This window comes from Mercurialis annua, linkage group LG3 (assembly GCF_937616625.2).
Source record: "Mercurialis annua linkage group LG3, ddMerAnnu1.2, whole genome shotgun sequence".
In the NCBI taxonomy this organism is placed as follows: Eukaryota; Viridiplantae; Streptophyta; class Magnoliopsida; order Malpighiales; family Euphorbiaceae; genus Mercurialis; species Mercurialis annua.
Window position 1 is genome coordinate 33,270,925 of NC_065572.1, and position 18,624 is coordinate 33,289,548.

The following is an 18,624-nucleotide window of genomic DNA, read 5'->3' on the forward strand; positions in this document are numbered from 1 at the left end:
AAAGGTGAAACGCTTGGATTTGTTTCATAACGTTTGTAAACGTTTGTCTTAAATTACTAATAAGGTGAAATGCTTGGGTTAGTTTCGCAACGTTAGTAAACGTTTGGATTATATTGCTAAAAAGGTGAAATGCTTGGTTTTGTTTCTTAAGGTTTGTATAGGTTTGGTTTAAATCGCCTAAAATGTGAAACGTTTGGATTTGTTTCGTAACGTTTTAAACATTTGGTTTTATTTGTAATGTTTGTAAACATTTGACTTAAATCGCTAAAAAGGTGAAATGTTTGGATTTGTTTTGTAACGTTTGTAAACGTTTGGCTTAAATTGCTATAAAGGCAAAATGTTCGTAACTTTTGTTCGTAACTTTTGTAAACTTGGATTTGTTCGTAACTTTTTGATTTGTTCGTAACTTGGATTTGTTCGTAACTTTTGGATTTGTTCGTAACTTGGATTTGTTCGTAACTTTTGGATTTGTTCGTAACTTAAAGGGTGAAACGCTTGGATTTGTTCGTAACTTTTGTAAACATTTGGCTTATATCGCTAAAAAGGTTAAACTCTTGGATTTGTTTCGTAACGTTTGTAAACGTTTGTTTTAAATGGCTAAAAATGTGAGACGTTTGGTTTTGTTCCGTAACGTTTGTAAAGGTTTGGCGTAATTGGCTAAAAAGTGAAACATTTGGTTTTGTTGCGTAACATTTGGCTTAAATCGCAAAAAATGTGAAACGTTTGGTTTTGTTTCGTAACGTTTGTAAACGTTTGGCTTAAATCGCTAAAAAGTGGAAACATTTGGATTTGTTTCGTCACGTTTGTAAACGTTTGACTTAAATTTCTAAAGAGCCAAAACGTTTGGATATTTTCGTAACGTTTGTAAAAGTTTGGCATAAATCGCTAAAAAGGTGAAACATTTGGATTTGTTTAGTAACGTTTGTAAACAATTGGCTTGAATCGCTAAAAATGTGAAGTTTTTGGATTTGTTAAGTAACGTTTGTAAACGTTTAGCTTAAATCGCTAAAAACGTGAAACGTTTGGATTTGTTTAGTAACGTTTGTAAACGTTTGGCTTAAATCGCTGAAAAGGTGAAACGTTTTGATTTGTTTCGTAACGTTTGTAAACTCTTGGCTTAAATTGCTAAGAAAGTGAAACATTTATATTTATTTCGTAACCGTTGTAAACGTTTGGCTTAAAAAGCTAAAAAGGTGAAACGTTTGGATTTGTTTCGTAACGTGTGTAAACGTTTGGCTTAAATCGCTAAAAAGGTGAAACATTTGGATTTATTTCGTAAAGTTTGTAAACATTTGGCTTCAATCGCTAAAAAGGTGAAACATTTGGATTTGTTTCGTAATGTTTGTAAACGTTTAACATAAATTGCTAAAAAGGTGAAATGTTTGGATTTGTTTTCATAACGTTTTAAACGTTTGGCTTTAACCGCTACAATGTGGAAACGTTTGGATTTGTTTCGTAACGTTTGTAAACGTTTGGCTTAAATTGCTAAAAAGTTGAAACGTTTGGTTTTGCTTCGTAACGTTTGTAAACTTTACTAAAAAGGTGAAACGTTTGGTTTTGCTTCGTAAAGTTTGTAAACTTTCGGCTTAAATCGCTAAAAAGGTCAAACGCTTGAATTTGCTTCGTAATGTTTGTAAACGTTTGGCTTAAATAGCTAAAAAGGTGAAACGCTTGGATTTGTTTCATAACGTTTCTAAACGTTTGGCTTATATTACTAAAAAGGTGAAATGCTTGGATTTATTTCGGAACCTTTGTAAACGTTTGGCTTAAAATGTGAAAAAGGAGAAATGCTTGGTTTTGTTTCGTAACAAATAAAGGTTTTGCTTAAATCGCTAAAAATGTGAAACGTTTGGTTTTGTTTCGTAACGTTTTAAACGTTTGGTTTTCTTTTGTAAAGTTTGTAAACGTTTGTCTTAAATCGCTCAAAAGGAGAAACGTCTTGATTTGTTTCGTAACATTTGTAAACGTTTGGCTTAAATCGCTATCAAGGCGAAACATTTGGATTTGTTTCGTAACGTTTGTAAACGTTTGGCTTAAATCGCTAATAAGGTGAAACGTTTGGATTTGTTTCGTAACGGTTGCAAACGTTTGGCTTGAATCACTAAAAAGGGAAACCATTTGGATTTGCTTCGTATCGCGTTTGGCTTAAATCGATAAAAAGGTGAAATGTTTGGATTTATTTCCTAACCTTTGTAAACGTTTGTCTTAAATTTCTAAAGGTGAAATGCTTTTATTTGTTTCTTAACGTTTGTAAACGTTTGGCTTAAATTTCTAAAAATGAGAAATGCTTGGATTTATTTTTTGACGTTTGTAAAAGTTTGGTTTAAATTGCTAAAAAGGGGAAACTTTGGGATTTGTTTAGTTGCGTTTATAAACTTTTGGTTTAAATCGCTAAAACGGTGAAACGTTTGGATTTTTTTGGTAACGTTTGTAAACGTTCGACTTAAATCGCTATTAAGTCAAGCGCTTGGATTTGTTTCATAACATTTAGCTTAAATTACTAAAAAGGCGAAACGCTGGGATTTGTTTCGTAACGTTTGTAAACTTTTGGCTTAAATTGCTAAAAAGGCGAATGCTTGGTTTTGTTTCGTTACGTTTGCAAACGTTTGGCTTCAATGGTTAAAAATGTGAAACGTTCGGTTTTGTTTCGTAACTTTTTAAACGTTTGGATTTGTTTCGTAATGTTTGTAAACGTTTGGCTTAAATTGCTAAAAAGGTGAAACGTTTGGATTTGTTTCGTAACGTTTGTTAACGTTTAGCTTAAATCGTTATAAAGGCGAAACATTTGGATTTGTTTTATAACGTTTGTAAATGTTGACTTAAATCGCCAAAAAGGTGAAACGTTGGGATTTGTTTCGTAACGTTTGCAAATGTTTGACTTGTATCGCTAAAAAGGGGAAACATTTGTATTTGTTTCGTATCGTTTGTAAACGTTTGGCTTAAATCGCTAAAAAGGCGAAACGTTCTGATTTATTTTGTAACCTTTGTAAACGTTTGGCTTAAATTGCTAAAAGGTGAAATGCTTTGATTTTTTTCGTAATGTTTGTAAACGTTTGGCTTAAATCGCTAAAAAGTAGAAATATTTGGATTTGTTTCGTAACGTTTGTAAACATTTGACTTAAATTGTTAAAAAGGCGAAACATTTTGATTTGTTTCGTAACGTTTCTAAACGTTTGGCTTAAATTGCTAAAAATTTGAAACATTTGGATTTGTTTCGTAACGTTTGTAAACGTTTGGCTTAAATTGCTAAAAGGTGAAACTTTTGGATTGTTGAATCGCTAAAAATGGGAAACGTTTGGGTTTGTTTCGTATCATTTGTAAACGTTTGGCTTGAATCGCTAAAAAGGCGAAACGTTTGGATCTGTTTCGTAACCTTTGTAAACGTTTGGTTTAAATTACTAAAAGGTGAAACGCTTTGATTTGTTTCGTAACGTTTGTAACAGTTTGGCTTAAATTGCTAAAAAGGAAAAACACTTGGATTCATTTTGTAACGTTTGTAAACGTTTGGCTTAAATTGCTAAAAAAGGGAAATGTTTGGATTTGTTTCGTAGCGTTTATAAACGTTTGGCTTAAATCGCTAATAAGGTGAAACGATTGGATTTGTTTTGTAATGTTTGTTAACGTTTGGCTTAAATCTCTAAAAAGGTGAAATGTTTGAATTTGTTTCGTAACGTTTGTAAACGTATGGCTTAAATTGCTAAAAAGGTGATATGCTTGGATTTGTTTTAGAACGTTTGCAAACGTTTGGCTTAAATTGTTAAAAAGGTGAAACGTTTAGATTTGTTTAGTAACATTTGTAAACTTTTGGCTTAAATTGCTAAAAAGGTGAAACACTTGGTTTTGTTTCGTAACGTTTGTAAAGCTTTGGCTTAAATTGCAAAAAATGTTAAACGTTTGGATTTGTTTCGTAATGTTTTAAACATTTGGTTTTGTTTCGTAACGTTTGTAAAGGTTTGGCTTAAATTGACAAAAAATGTGAAACAATTGGATTTGTTTCGTAATGTTTTAAACGTTTGATTTTGTTTCGTAACGTTTATAAACGTGTGGCATAAATTGCTTAAAAGGTGAAACACTTGGATTTGTTTCTAAACATTTGTAAACGTTTGTCTTAAATTGCTAAAAAGGTAAAACGCTTTAATTTGTTTCGTAACGTTTGTAAACGTTTGGCTTAAATTGCTAAAAAGGTTAAACATTTGTAAACGTTTGGCTTAAATGGCTAAAAAGGTGAAACGTTTGGATTTGTTTCGTAACATTTGTAAACGTTTGGCTTATATCGCTAAAAATGTGAAACGTTTGGATTTGTTTCGTAATGTTGGCTTCAATCGCTAAAAAGGGGAAAGGTTTGGATTTGTTTCGTAACGTTTGTAAACGTTTGGCATAAATCGCTAAAAAGGTGAAATGTTTGGATTTTTTCGTAATGTTTTAAACGTTTGGCTTAAATCGCTAAAATGGGGAAACGTTTGGATTTGTTTCGTAACGTTTGTAAACCTTTGGCTTAAATTGCTAAAAAGGTGAAATGTTTGGTTTTGTTTCGTAACGTTTGTAAACGTTCGGCTTAAATCGCTAAAAAGGTAAAATATTTGGATTTGTTTCGTAACGTTTGTAAACTTTTGGCTTAAATTGCTAAAAAGGTGAAATGCTTGGATTTGTTTCGGAACGTTTGTAAACTTTTGGCTTAAATTGCTTAAAAGGTGAATTGCTTGGATTTGTTTCGTAATGTTAGTAAACGTTTGGCTTAAATTGCTAAAAGGGTGAAATGCTTGGTTTTCTTTCGTAACGTTTGTAAAGTTTTGGCTTAAATCGCTAAAAATGTGAAACGTTTGGATTTGTTTCGTAACGTTTTAAATGTTTTGTTTTGTTTCGTAACGTTTGTAAACGTTTTGCCTAAATCGCTAAAAAGGTGAAACGTTTGGATTTGTTTTGAACATTTGTAAACGTTTGGCTTAAATCGCTAGAAAGATGAAACGTTTGAATTTGTTTCGCAACGTTTTTAAACGTTTGGCTTAAATCGCTAGAAAGGCGAAACATTTGGATTTGTTTCGTAATATTTGTAAACGTTTGGCTTAAATTGCTAAAAATGTGAAAGGCTTTAATTTGTTTTGTAACGTTTGTAAACGTTTGGCTTAAATTGCTAAAAAGGTTAAACATTTTTATTTGTTTCATAACCTTTGTAATCTTTTGGCTTAAATCGCTAAAAAGGTAAAACGTTTGGATTTATTTCGTAATGTTTGTAAACGTTTGGCTTAAATCGCTAAAAAGGTGAAACGTTTTGATTTGTTTCGTAACGTTCGGCTTCAATCGCTAAAAAGAGGAAACGTTTGGATTTCTTTAGTAACGTTTGTAAACATTTGGCATAAATCGCTAAAAAGGTGAAATGTTTGGATTTTTTCGTAACGTTTGTAAACGTTCGGCTTGAATCGCTAAAAATGTGAAACATTTGGATTTGTTTCGTAACGTTTGTAAACTTCTGGCTTAAATTGCTAAAAAGGTGAAATGCTTGGATTTGTTTCGGAACGTTTTTAAACTTTTTGCTTAAATTGCTTAAAAGGTGAATTGCTTGGATTTGTTTCGTAACGTTTGTAAACGTTTGGCTTAAATTGCTAAAAGGGTGAAATGCTTGGTTTTGTTTCGTAACGTTTGTAAAGGTTTGGCTTAAATTGTTAAAAATGTGAAACATTTGGATTTGTTTCGTAACATTTGTTAACGTTTGCCTTAAATTGCTAAAAAGGTGAAACACTTGGATGTGTTTCTTAACATTTGTAAATGTTTGGCTTAAATTGCTAAAAAGGTGAAACGCTTTAATTTGTTACAAAACGTTTGTAAACGTTTGGCTTAAATTGCTAAAAAGGTTAAACATTTGTATTTGTTTCATAACCTTTGTAAATGTTTGGCATATATCGCTGAAAAGGTGAAACGTTTGGATTTGTTTCGTAACGTTTGTAATAGTTTGGCTTAAATCGCTAAAAAGGTGAAACGTTTGGATTTGTTTCGTAACCTTTGTAAACGTTTGGCTTAAATCGCTAAATAGGTGAAACATTTTGATTTGTTTCGTAGCGTTTATAAACGTTTGGCTTAAATTGCTAAAAAGGTAAAACGCTTTGATTTGTTTCGTAGCGTTTGTAAACATTTGGCTTAAATGGCATAAAAGGTGAAACGTTTGGATTTCTTTTGGTAGCGTTTGTAAACGTTTTGGTTAAATCGCTAAAAAGGGGAAACGTTTGGATTTGTTTCGTACCGTTTGTAAACTTTTGGCTTAAATCGCTAAAAATGTGAACGTTTGGATTTGTTGCGTAGCGTTTTAAACGTTTGGTTTTGTTTCGTAACGTTTGTATAGGTTTGGCTTAAATCGCTAAAAATGTGAAACGTTTGGATTTGTTTCGTAACTTTTGTAAACGTTTGGCAGAAATCGCTAAAAAGGGGAAACGTTTGGATTTGTTTCGTTACTTTTTTAAAAGTTTGGCCTAAATTGCTAAAAAGGTGAATCGCTTGGATTTGTTTCGTAACATTTGTAAACGTTTTGCTTAAATTGCTAAAAAGGTGAAACGCTTGGGTTTGTTTCGTAACGTTTATAAACGTTTGGCTTAAACCGCTAAAAAAGTGAAACATTTGGATTTGTTTCGTAGCGTTTGTAAACGTTTGGCTTAAATCGCTAAAAAGGTAAAACGTTTGGATTTGTTTCGTACCGTTTGTAAACGTTTGGCTTATATCGCTAAAAAGGTGAAACGTTTGGATTTGTTTCATAACGTTTTTAATCGTTTGGCTTCAATCGCTAAAAAGGTAAAACGTTTGGATTTGTTTCGTAATGTTTGTAAACGTTTGGCCTAAATGTCTAAATAGGTGAAATGTTTGGTTTTGTTTTGTAACGTTATCAACTTTTTGCATATATCGCTAAAATGTGGAAACGTTTGGATTTGTTTCGTAACGTTTGTAAACGTTTGGCTTACATCGCTAGAAAGAAGAAACGTTTGAATTTGTTTCGTAACGTTTGTAAACGTTTGGCTTAAATCGATAGAAAGGGGAAACGTTTCGATTTGTTTCGTAACATTTGTAAATGTTTGGCTTAAATTGCTAAAAAGGTGAAAGGCTTTAATTTGTTTCGTAACGTTTGTAAACGTTTGGCTTAAATTGCTAAAAACGTTAAACATTTGTATTTGTTTCATAACCTATTAAACGTTTGGCTTAAATCGCTAAAAAGGGGAAACGTTTGGATTTGTTTCGTAACGTTTGTAAACGTTTGGCTTAAATCGCTAAAAAGGTGAAACGTTTGGATTTGTTTCGTAACGTTTGGCTTCAATCGCTAAAAAGTGGAAACGTTTGGATTTAATTAGTAACGTTTCTAAATGTTTGGCCTAAATCGCTAAAAAGGTGAAATGTTTGGATTTTTTCGTAATATTTTAAACGTTTGGCTTAAATCGCTAAAATGGGGAAACGTTTAGATTTGTTTCGTAACGTTTGTAAACCTTTGGCTTAAATTACTAAAAAGGTGAAATATATGGTTTTGTTTCGTAACGTTTGTAAACGTTCGGCTTAAATCGCTAAAAAGGTGAAACATTTGGATTTGTTTCGTAATGTTTGTAAACTTTTGGCTTAAATTGCTAAAAAGGTGAAATGCTTGGATTTGTTTCAGAACATTTGTAAACTTTTGGCTTAAATTGCTTAAAAGGTGAATTGTTTGGATTTGTTTCGTACCGTTTGTAAACGTTTGGCTTAAATCGCTAAAAAGGTGAAACGTTTGGATTTGTTTCTTAACGTTTTTAATCGTTTGGCTTCATTCGCTAAAAATGTGAAACGTTTGGATTTGTTTCGTAATGTTTGTAAACGTTTGGCCTAAATCGCTAAATAGGTGAAATGTTTGGTTTTATTTTGTAACGTTATCAACGTTTTGCATATATAGCTAAAATGTGGAAACGTTTGGATTTGTTTCGTAACGTTTGTAAATAATTGGCTTAACTTGCTAAAAAGGTGAAATTTTTGGTTTTGTTTCGTAACGTTTGTAAACGTTCGGCTTAAATCGCTAAAAAGCTGAAACGTTTTTATTTGTTTCGTGACGTTTGTAAACGTTTGGCTTAAATTGCTAAAAAGGTGAAACGCTTGGATTTGTTTCATAACGTTTGTAAACGTTTGTCTTAAATTACTAATAAGGTGAAATGCTTGGGTTTGTTTCGTAACGTTTGTAAACGTTTGGATTATATTGCTAAAAAGGTGAAATGCTTGGTTTTGTTTCTTAAGGTTTGTACAGGTTTGGTTTAAATCGCCTAAAATGTGAAACGTTTGGATTTGTTTCGTAACGTTTTAAACATTTGGTTTTATTTGTAATGTTTGTAAACATTTGACTTAAATCGCTAAAAAGGTGAAATGTTTGGATTTGTTTTCTAACGTTTGTAAACGTTTGGCTTAAATTGCTATAAAGGCAAAATGTTTGGATTTGTTTCGTAACGTTTGTAAACGTTTGGCTTAAATCGCTAAATAGGTGAAACTTTAGGATTTGTTTCGAAACCCTTGTAAACGTTTGGCTTAAATTGCTAAAAAGGTGAAACGCTTTGATTTGTTTCGTAACGTTTGTAAACGATTGACTTAAATTGCTAAAAAGGAGGAATGCTTGGATTTGTTTCGTAACGTTTGTAACCGTTTTGCTTAAATTTCTAAAAAGGCAAAACGTTTGGATTTGTTTCGTAGCGTTTGTAAACGATTGGCTTAAATCGCTAAAAAGGTGAACCGTTTGGATTTGTTTCGTAGCATTTGTAAACGTTTGGCTTAAATTGCTAAAAAGGTGAACCGTTTGTCTTTGTTTTGTAGCGTTTGTAGACGTTTGGCTTAAATCGCTAAAAAGGTGAAACGTTTTGATTCGTTTCGGAACGTTTGTAAACGTTTGGCTTAAATTTCTAAAAGATGAAACGATTGGATTTGTTTCGGAACGTTTGTAAACGTTTGGCTTAAAGTGCTGAAAAGGAGAAACGCTTGGTTTTGTTTCGTAACGTTTGTAAACATTTGGCTTACATCGCTGGAAATGTGAAACGTTTGGATTTTTTCGTAACGTTTTAAACGTTTGGTTTTGTTTCGAAATGTTTGTAAAGGTTTGGCTTAAACGCTAGAAATGTGAAACGTTTGGATTTGTTTCTTAACGTTTTAAAAGTTTGGGTTTGTTTCGTAATGTTTGTAAACGTTTGGCTTAAATCGCTAAAAAGGGGAAACGTTTGCTTTGTTTCGTAACGTTTGAAAACGTTTGGCTTAAATCGCTAAAAAAGTGAACCGTTTGGATTTGTTTCGTAGCGTTTGTAAAGGTTTGGCTTAAATTGCTAAAAAGGTGAACTGTTTGGCTTTGTTTTATAACGTTTTTAAATGTTTGGCATAAATCGCTAAAAAGGTGAAACGTTTTGATACGTTTCGGAACTTTTGTAAACGTTTGGCTTAAATTTCAAAAAAGGTGAAACGCTTGGATTAGTTTTGGAACGTTTGTAAACGTTTGGCTTATATTTTTAAAAGGGTGAAACGCTTGGAATTGTTTCGTAACGTTTGTAAACGCTTGGCTTAAAGTGCTAAAAAGGAGAAACGCTTGGTTTTGTTTCATAACGTTTGTAAACATTTGGCTTAAATCGCTAGAAATGGGAAACGTTTTGATTTTTTTCGTAACATTTTAAACGTTTGGTTTTGTTTCGAAAAGTTTGTAAAGGTTTGGCTTAAATCGCTAGAAATGGGAAACGTTTGGATTTGTTTCATAACGTTTTAGAAGTTTGGTTTTGTTTCATAACGTTTGTAAACGTTTGGCTTAAATCGCTAAAAATGGGAAACGTTTGTTTTGTTTCATAACGTTTGTAAACGTTTGGCTGAAATTACTAAAAAGGTGAAACGCTTGGATTTGTTTCGTAACGTTTGTAAATGTTTGGCTTAAATTGCTAAAAAGGGGAAACATTTGGATATGTTTCGTAACGTTTGTAAACGTTTGGCTTAAATCGCTAAAAAGGAGAAACGTTTGTTTTGTTTCGTAACGTTTGTAAACGTTTGGATGAAATTACTAAAAAGGTGAAACGCTTGGATTTGTTTCGTAACGTTTGTAAATGTTTGGCTTAAATTGCTAAAAAGGTGAAATTTTTGGATTTGTTTCGTAACATTTTGTAAACCTCTGGCTTAAATCACTAAAAAGGTGAAACGTTTGGATTTATTTGGTAGCGTTTGTATACGTTTGGCTTCAATCGCTAATGAGGTGAAACGTTTGGATTTGTTTTGAAACGTTTGTAAACGTTAGGCATAAATCTCTAAAAAGGTGAAATATTTGGATATGTTTCGTAACGTTTTAAACGTTTGGCTTAAATCGCTAAAATGGGGAAATGTTTGGATCTATTTCGTAACGTTTGTAAACTTTGGGCTTAAATTGCTAAAAAGGTGAAATGTTTGGTTTTGTTTCGTAACATTTGTAAACGCTCGGCTTAAATCGCTAAAAAGGTGAAACATTTGGTTTTGTTTCGTAAAGTTTGTAAACGTTCTGCAGAAATCTCTAAAAAGGTGAAACGTTTGGATTTGTTTTGTAACGTTTATAAACTTTTGGTTTTGTTTCGTAACGTTTGTAAAAGTTTGGATTTGTTTCGTAACGTTTGTAAACGTTTGGTTTTGTTTCGTAACGTTAATAAACATTTTGCTTAAATCGTTAAAATGGGGAAACATTTGGATTGTTTCGTAATGTTTGTAAAGGTTTGGCTTCAATCGCTAAAAAGGTGAAACGTTTTGATTTGTTTCGTAACGTTTGTAAACATTAGGCTTAAATTGCTAAATATATGAAACGTTTGGTTTTGTACCGTATTGTTTGTAAACGTTTGGATTTATTTCGTAACGTTTTAAATATTTGGCTTAAATTGCTAAAAAGGTTAACGTTTTGTTTTGTTTCGTAACCTTTGTAAACGTTTGGCTTAAATAGCTAAAAAGGTGAATCGTTTGGATTTGTTTCGTAACGTTTGTAAACGTTTGACTTAATTTGCTAAAAAAGGTGAAACGCTTGGATTTGTTCGTAACTTTTGGAAACGTTTGGCTCAAATCGCTAAAAAGGTTAAACTCTTGGATTTGTTTCTTAACGTTTGCAAACATTTGTTTTAAATCGCTATAAATGTGAGACATTTGGATTTGTTCCGTAACGTTTGGAAACGTTTGGCTTAATTGGCTAAAAAGTGAAACATTTGGTTTTGTTCCGTAACATTTGTAAACGTTTCGTTTAAATCCCTAAAAATGTGAAATGTTTGGTTTTGTTTTGTAACGTTTGTAAACGTTTGGCTTAAATCACTAAAAAGTGGAAACATTTGGATTTGTTTCGTAATGTTTTTAAACGTTTGACTTAAATTGCTAAAAAGACGAAACGTTTGGATATTTTCATAACGTTTGTAAACGTTTGGCATAAATCGCTAAAAAGGTGAAACATTTGGATTTGTTTAGTAACGTTTGTAAACGTTTCACTTAAATTGCTAAAAAGGTGAAACATTTGGATTTGTTAAGTAACGTTTGTAAACGTTTGGCTTAAATCGCTAAAAGGGGAAACGTTTGGATTTGTTTCGTAACGTTTGTAAACATTTGGCTTAAATCGCTAAAAAGGTAAAACGTTTGGATTTATTTCATAACGTTTGTAAACGCTTGGCTTAAATTGCTAAAAGAGTGAAACATTTATATTTATTTCGTAACATTTGTAAATGTTTGCCTTAAATCGCTATAAAGTCGAAACATTTGGATTTGTTTCGTAACGTTTGTAAACGTTTGGCTTAAATCGCTAATAAGGTAAAACGTTTGGATTTGTTTCGTAACGTTTGCAAGCGTTTGGCTTGAATCCCGAAAAAGGGAAACCGTTTGGATTCGCTTCGTATCGTTTGTAAACGTTTGGCTTAAATCGCTAAAAAGGTGAAATGTTTGGATTTGTTTCGTAACCTTTGTAAACGTTTGTCTTAAATTGCTAAAGGTGAAACGCTTTTATTTGTTTCGTAACGTTTGTAAACGTTTGGCTTAAATCGCTAAAATGGTGAAACATTTGGATTTATTTCGTAACGTTTATAAACATTTGGCTTCAATCGCTAAAAAGGTGAAACATTTGGATTTCTTTCGTAATGTTTGTAAACGTTTCGCATAAATTGCTAAAAAGGTGAAATGTTTGGATTTGTTTTCGTAACGTTTTAAACGTTTGGCTTAAATCGCTACAATGTGGAAACGTTTGGATTTGTTTCGTAGCATTTGTAAACGTTTGGCTTAAATTGCTAAAAAGGTTAAACGTTTTGTTTTGCTTCGTAACGTTTGTAAACATTCGGCATAAATCGCTAAGAAGGTGAAACGCTTGAATTTGCTTCCTAATGTTTGTAAACGTTTGGCGTAAATAGGTAACAAGGTGAAACGCTTGGATTTGTTTCATAACGTTTGTAAACGTTTGGCTTAAATTACTAAAAAGGTGAAACGCTTGGATTTATTTCAGAACGTTTGTAAATGTTTGGCTTAAAATGCGAAAAAAGGAGAAATGCTTGGTTTTGTTTCGTAACGTTTGTATAGGTTTGGCTTAAATCGCTAAAAATGTGAAACGTTCGGTTTTGTTTCGTACAGTTTTAAACGTTTGGCTTTCTTTTGTAACATTTGTAAACGTTTTCCTTAAATCACTAAAAAGGAGAAACGTCTGGATTTGTTTCGTAACATTTGTAAATGTTTGCCTTAAATCGCTATAAAGTCGAAACATTTGGATTTGTTTCGTAACGTTTGTAAACGTTTGGCTTAAATCGCTAATTAGGTAAAACGTTTGGATTTGTTTCGTAACGTTTGCAAGCGTTTGGCTTGAATCCCGAAAAAGGGAAACCGTTTGGATTCGCTTCGTATCGTTTGTAAACGTTTGGCTTAAATCGCTAAAAAGGTGAAATGTTTGGATTTGTTTCGTAACCTTTGTAAACGTTTGTCTTAAATTGCTAAAGGTGAAACGCTTTTATTTGTTTCGTAACGTTTGTAAACGTTTGGCTTAAATCGCTAAAACGGTGAAACATTTGGATTTATTTCGTAACGTTTATAAACATTTGGCTTCAATCGCTAAAAAGGTGAAACATTTGGATTTCTTTCGTAATGTTTGTAAACGTTTCGCATAAATTGCTAAAAAGGTGAAATGTTTGGATTTGTTTTCGTAACGTTTTAAACGTTTGGCTTAAATCGCTACAATGTGGAAACGTTTGGATTTGTTTCGTAGCATTTGTAAACGTTTGGCTTAAATTGCTAAAAAGGTTAAACGTTTTGTTTTGCTTCGTAACGTTTGTAAACATTCGGCATAAATCGCTAAGAAGGTGAAACGCTTGAATTTGCTTCCTAATGTTTGTAAACGTTTGGCGTAAATAGCTAACAAGGTGAAACGCTTGGATTTGTTTCATAACGTTTGTAAACGTTTGGCTTAAATTACTAAAAAGGTGAAACGCTTGGATTTATTTCAGAATGTTTGTAAATGTTTGGCTTAAAATGCGAAAAAAGGAGAAATGCTTGGTTTTGTTTCGTAATGTTTGTATAGGTTTGGCTTAAATCGCTAAAAATGGGAAACGTTCGGTTTTGTTTCGTACAGTTTTAAACGTTTGGCTTTCTTTTGTAACATTTGTAAACGTTTTCCTTAAATCACTAAAAAGGAGAAACGTCTGGATTTGTTTCGTAACGTTTGTAAACGTTTGGCTTAAATCGCTAATAAGGTAAAACGTTTGGATTTGTTTCGTAACGTTTGCAAGCGTTTGGCTTGAATCCCGAAAAAGGGAAAACGTTTGGATTCGCTTCGTATCGTTTGTAAACGTTTGGCTTAAATCGCTAAAAAGGTGAAATGTTTGGATTTGTTTCGTAACCTTTGTAAACGTTTGTCTTAAATTGCTAAAGGTGAAACGCTTTTATTTGTTTCGTAACGTTTGTAAACGTTTGGCTTAAATCGCTAAAACGGTGAAACATTTGGATTTATTTCGTAACGTTTATAAACATTTGGCTTCAATCGCTAAAAAGGTGAAACATTTGGATTTCTTTCGTAATGTTTGTAAACGTTTCGCATAAATTGCTAAAAAGGTGAAATGTTTGGATTTGTTTTCGTAACGTTTTAAACGTTTGGCTTAAATCGCTACAATGTGGAAACGTTTGGATTTGTTTCGTAGCATTTGTAAACGTTTGGCTTAAATTGCTAAAAAGGTTAAACGTTTTGTTTTGCTTCGTAACGTTTGTAAACATTCGGCATAAATCGCTAAGAAGGTGAAACGCTTGAATTTGCTTCCTAATGTTTGTAAACGTTTGGCGTAAATAGCTAACAAGGTGAAACGCTTGGATTTGTTTCATAACGTTTGTAAACGTTTGGCTTAAATTACTAAAAAGGTGAAACGCTTGGATTTATTTCAGAACGTTTGTAAATGTTTGGCTTAAAATGCGAAAAAAGGAGAAATGCTTGGTTTTGTTTCGTAACGTTTGTATAGGTTTGGCTTAAATCGCTAAAAATGTGAAACGTTCGGTTTTGTTTCGTACAGTTTTAAACGTTTGGCTTTCTTTTGTAACATTTGTAAACGTTTTCCTTAAATCACTAAAAAGGAGAAACGTCTGGATTTGTTTCGTAACGTTTGTAAACGTTTGGCTTAAATCGCTAATAAGGTAAAACGTTTGGATTTGTTTCGTAACGTTTGCAAGCGTTTGGCTTGAATCCCGAAAAAGGGAAAACGTTTGGATTCGCTTCGTATCGTTTGTAAACGTTTGGCTTAAATCGCTAAAAAGGTGAAATGTTTGGATTTGTTTCGTAACCTTTGTAAACGTTTGTCTTAAATTGCTAAAGGTGAAACGCTTTTATTTGTTTCGTAACGTTTGTAAACGTTTGGCTTAAATCGCTAAAACGGTGAAACATTTGGATTTATTTCGTAACGTTTATAAACATTTGGCTTCAGTCGCTAAAAAGGTGAAACATTTGGATTTCTTTCGTAATGTTTGTAAACGTTTCGCATAAATTGCTAAAAAGGTGAAATGTTTGGATTTGTTTTCGTAACGTTTTAAACGTTTGGCTTAAATCGCTACAATGTGGAAACGTTTGGATTTGTTTCGTAGCATTTGTAAACGTTTGGCTTAAATTGCAAAAGGTGAAACGCTTTTATTTGTTTCTTAACGTTTGTAAACGTTTGGCTAAAATTGCTATAAATGAGAAACGCTTGGATTTATTTTGTAACGTTCGTAAACGTTTGGCTTAACTTGCTAAAAGGGGAAACGTTTGGATTTGTTTAGTAGCGTTTATAAACGCTTGGCTTAAATTGCTAAAACGGTAAAACGTTTGGAATTGTTTGGTAACGTTTGTAAACATTCGGCTTAAATCGCTAATAAAGTCAAACGTTTGAATTTGTTTCGTAACGTTGGTAAACGTTTGGCTTAAATTGCTAAAAAGGTAAATGTCACGACCCATTTTCATGAATCGCGACCGGCGCTAGGGTATGGATAATGTAGTACCAAAACCCGTAGCTAGCCTTTCATTTAACACATAAACACATGAACCTGCAGAAAACCAATGCTCGGGGGTAACCGAGACTTCAGCCTAAATCTAGCAGTTATAATTTTCAACAGTTAATATAACATGCTTATTCAATTCCGAGTCAAAATAGATTTATCATAACTAAAGTAAATGATATAACATGCCAAAGGAATAAAACCAGTCGAACCAATCCGACAAATATTAATAATAATAAAGACGTCTAGTTACTACTGCGGTCTAAGAATAAAACAGTTTTACAGTTTATCAAAAATAAATGGAACCCCCGAGGAAAAGTAAATGCGGAGATCACCAGACTCTCTCAGATCATAACCCTGGGAAAATTGGGAAAACAACGGGGTCAGATATACTGAGATGAGTTTATACCACTATCTACATTTATTAAGTGGAAAACCTTTAAAACCGTTTAAAACATTTAATAACGACATTACGAATAATAGTTGGAACCCTAATCCACAATTCTAAATAATAAACATAATCCAACAGGTCTGGTCCCGAGAGCTGAGCTACACCGAGTTACCACTGACCACACTTATACCAGAGTCCCGAAAGCTGAGCTACACCGAGTTACTCTACTTGGTCCCGAGAGCTATGCTCACACCGAGTTACCACATTTCTATATATACCTTACCCAGATCAATACCGGTGCGCACGCAGTCCTAATGATGCCCATTAGGTAGCATGTTCCAACTAGAAGCCATAATATAAAAACAGTTCGAAATATACGTACAGTATATATTTAATATTAAAATAACAATTTACTTAATAAAGCGGTAAATAGTAAATACAAAGTCACTGCTTGCTAATCCACGTGAATACCGGCAAGCAACTAACTCTGGTTCGCCTCTGAAGCACGAACAGTAGACGAGTCTAGACAAATAAAATAATTATTAAAATCAGACCCTAACTCTAAAGAGTACTAGACACCACATAGGACTAACACAAATAACACGTCGGAATAAATAATCCAAAACAACACAAAAATACCCAAAGGCAACAATGCACAATTAATTACAAGTCTATTGAGTTCTCGCTTAAAAATCCAATTTAAAAATATATTATTTAATTATCTTTAAATAATAATTAATTTCCAAATAGTGGGTTAACCGAGTTACTAGTAACTACCAAGTTAACCTCACTTGTCGAGTGACCCAAGTCTAACCCGACCCAAAACATTTATCAAATATAAACCCGAGTTTATATTTATAAAAATAATAAATAAAAATAATAAATCATTAAAACAGAACTCAACAACTTCGAAATCAAATAACCTAAGTTACAACCCAAAAACTTAATTAAATAAGTCAAATAAAAGATTAGGGACTAAACTTTAGCCAATTAGGGACTAAACGGTACTTTTGCCAATTTGATATCCGAATTCAATTTAATTGCTTTTGTTTATACTTAAGACAAAATTTAGAATAATCAACCAATGATCCACTTAATTACGTTATACAATAAGTTCAGGGACTAAATTGTAATTTAGCCAACTTTTGACAAAACGACATTTGAAGGCAATTATAATTACCCGAGTAATTATATTAATTAAATAATAATTATCTATCGTTATCACTATTTAATTTCAAATCAAAATAAAACTCAAGTTATTAATTTAAAGTTTAACCTTAAGGATTAAGTTGATTTAAGTTAATGTCTTTGGTGATTAAATTGGTTATTTGGCCAATCATCTTCCTAATTTAAACAAACAGTACCCGCCATGCCCAAACCAAATGCAGAAGCCAAAACACCAATTAATTTCCAAACTTCAAAACCCAGAACAGAGACATGAACAATCAACCTTCAAATAACAATCTCAAAACCTTTAACAAACATAACTTATCAAGATCAACACAATATACCCTAGTTTCACAACACGGCAATTGATAAACCACAAAACCGAGAATCCTCAAACGTCGATGAATCCAAAATGGTGGATTCAAACCACAACCAATAGCTCAAAATGATATAAGACTAACATACTAAGAGATTATAATCCAAACAATCAAACCCATGGCCAAAGGAAGATAGAAACATTCGGCAGAAACCTTGAGAAATCAAGAACATTAAATGGACAACTAAAAGCGATAAACCGAACGGCAAAATAACGAGATCAACGGCTTACCGTTAAGCGAAGCGAACGAATCGAATCGAAGGTATACGAGTCTAGGACGCCTGAGATCAACGGTTTTGATTTCGACCTAGAAACGAATGAGTACGATTCAATTATACGGAGTTGCCGTTATAAGGCTTAAACTGAAATTAAAGATAGGAAACTTACCGATGAACACCAAGAAATTTGGAGAATAATTGTAGTGTAAATTCTCGGAGAATCGAATGAATAATGACGGCTAGGGTTTATGAAAATAAGGAATGAATGAATCGTGGAGTATTACGTACTTATAGGGTTGGAAAAGAATCGAAATTCAGTAACAGAATATGAGGGTCTCAGGTGTAGCGGCATTGTTTCTGGTTCTTATATTGAAGGTTAAAAATAAGAATGGGCTTGTTATGTTAATACAAAAAAAATGGGCTTAATTTAGCCTTAAGAAGGAAAATGGACAACGTGAATTGCATGGATATCATGCATGAATCTTATTTCATTTTAACTCCTCTTTTTATTTTGTTTTTATTTTGTTTTTATTTCTTTTAAGATTTAATAATACCAACGCAATATGAATTGAATCATGACCCAATCAACGAGTGATTCCAATTAAATTAAATTAAAAAATTTAATAAAAATAATAATAAATTACCTAAAGTTTGGCGGAATGTAAAATAAAATAAAATAATCTAAAAATAATTTAAAAATAATGGCAGAAAAATACGGGATATTACAGTAAAACGCTTGCATTTGTTTCGTAACGTTTGTAAACATTTGGCTTAAATTACTAAGAAGGCGAAACGCTTGGATTTGTTTCAAAACGTTTGTAAACTTTTGGCTTAAATTGCTAAAAAGGGGGAAACGCTTGGATTTATTTCGTAACATTTGCAAACGTTTGGCTGAAAATGCAAAAAAGGCGAAATGCTTGGTTTTGTTTCGTAACGTTTTTAAAGGTTTGGCTTAAATGGCTAAAAATGGGAAACGTTCGGTTTTGTTTCATAACGTTTTAAACGTTAGGATTTGTTTCGTAACGTTTGTAAACATTTGG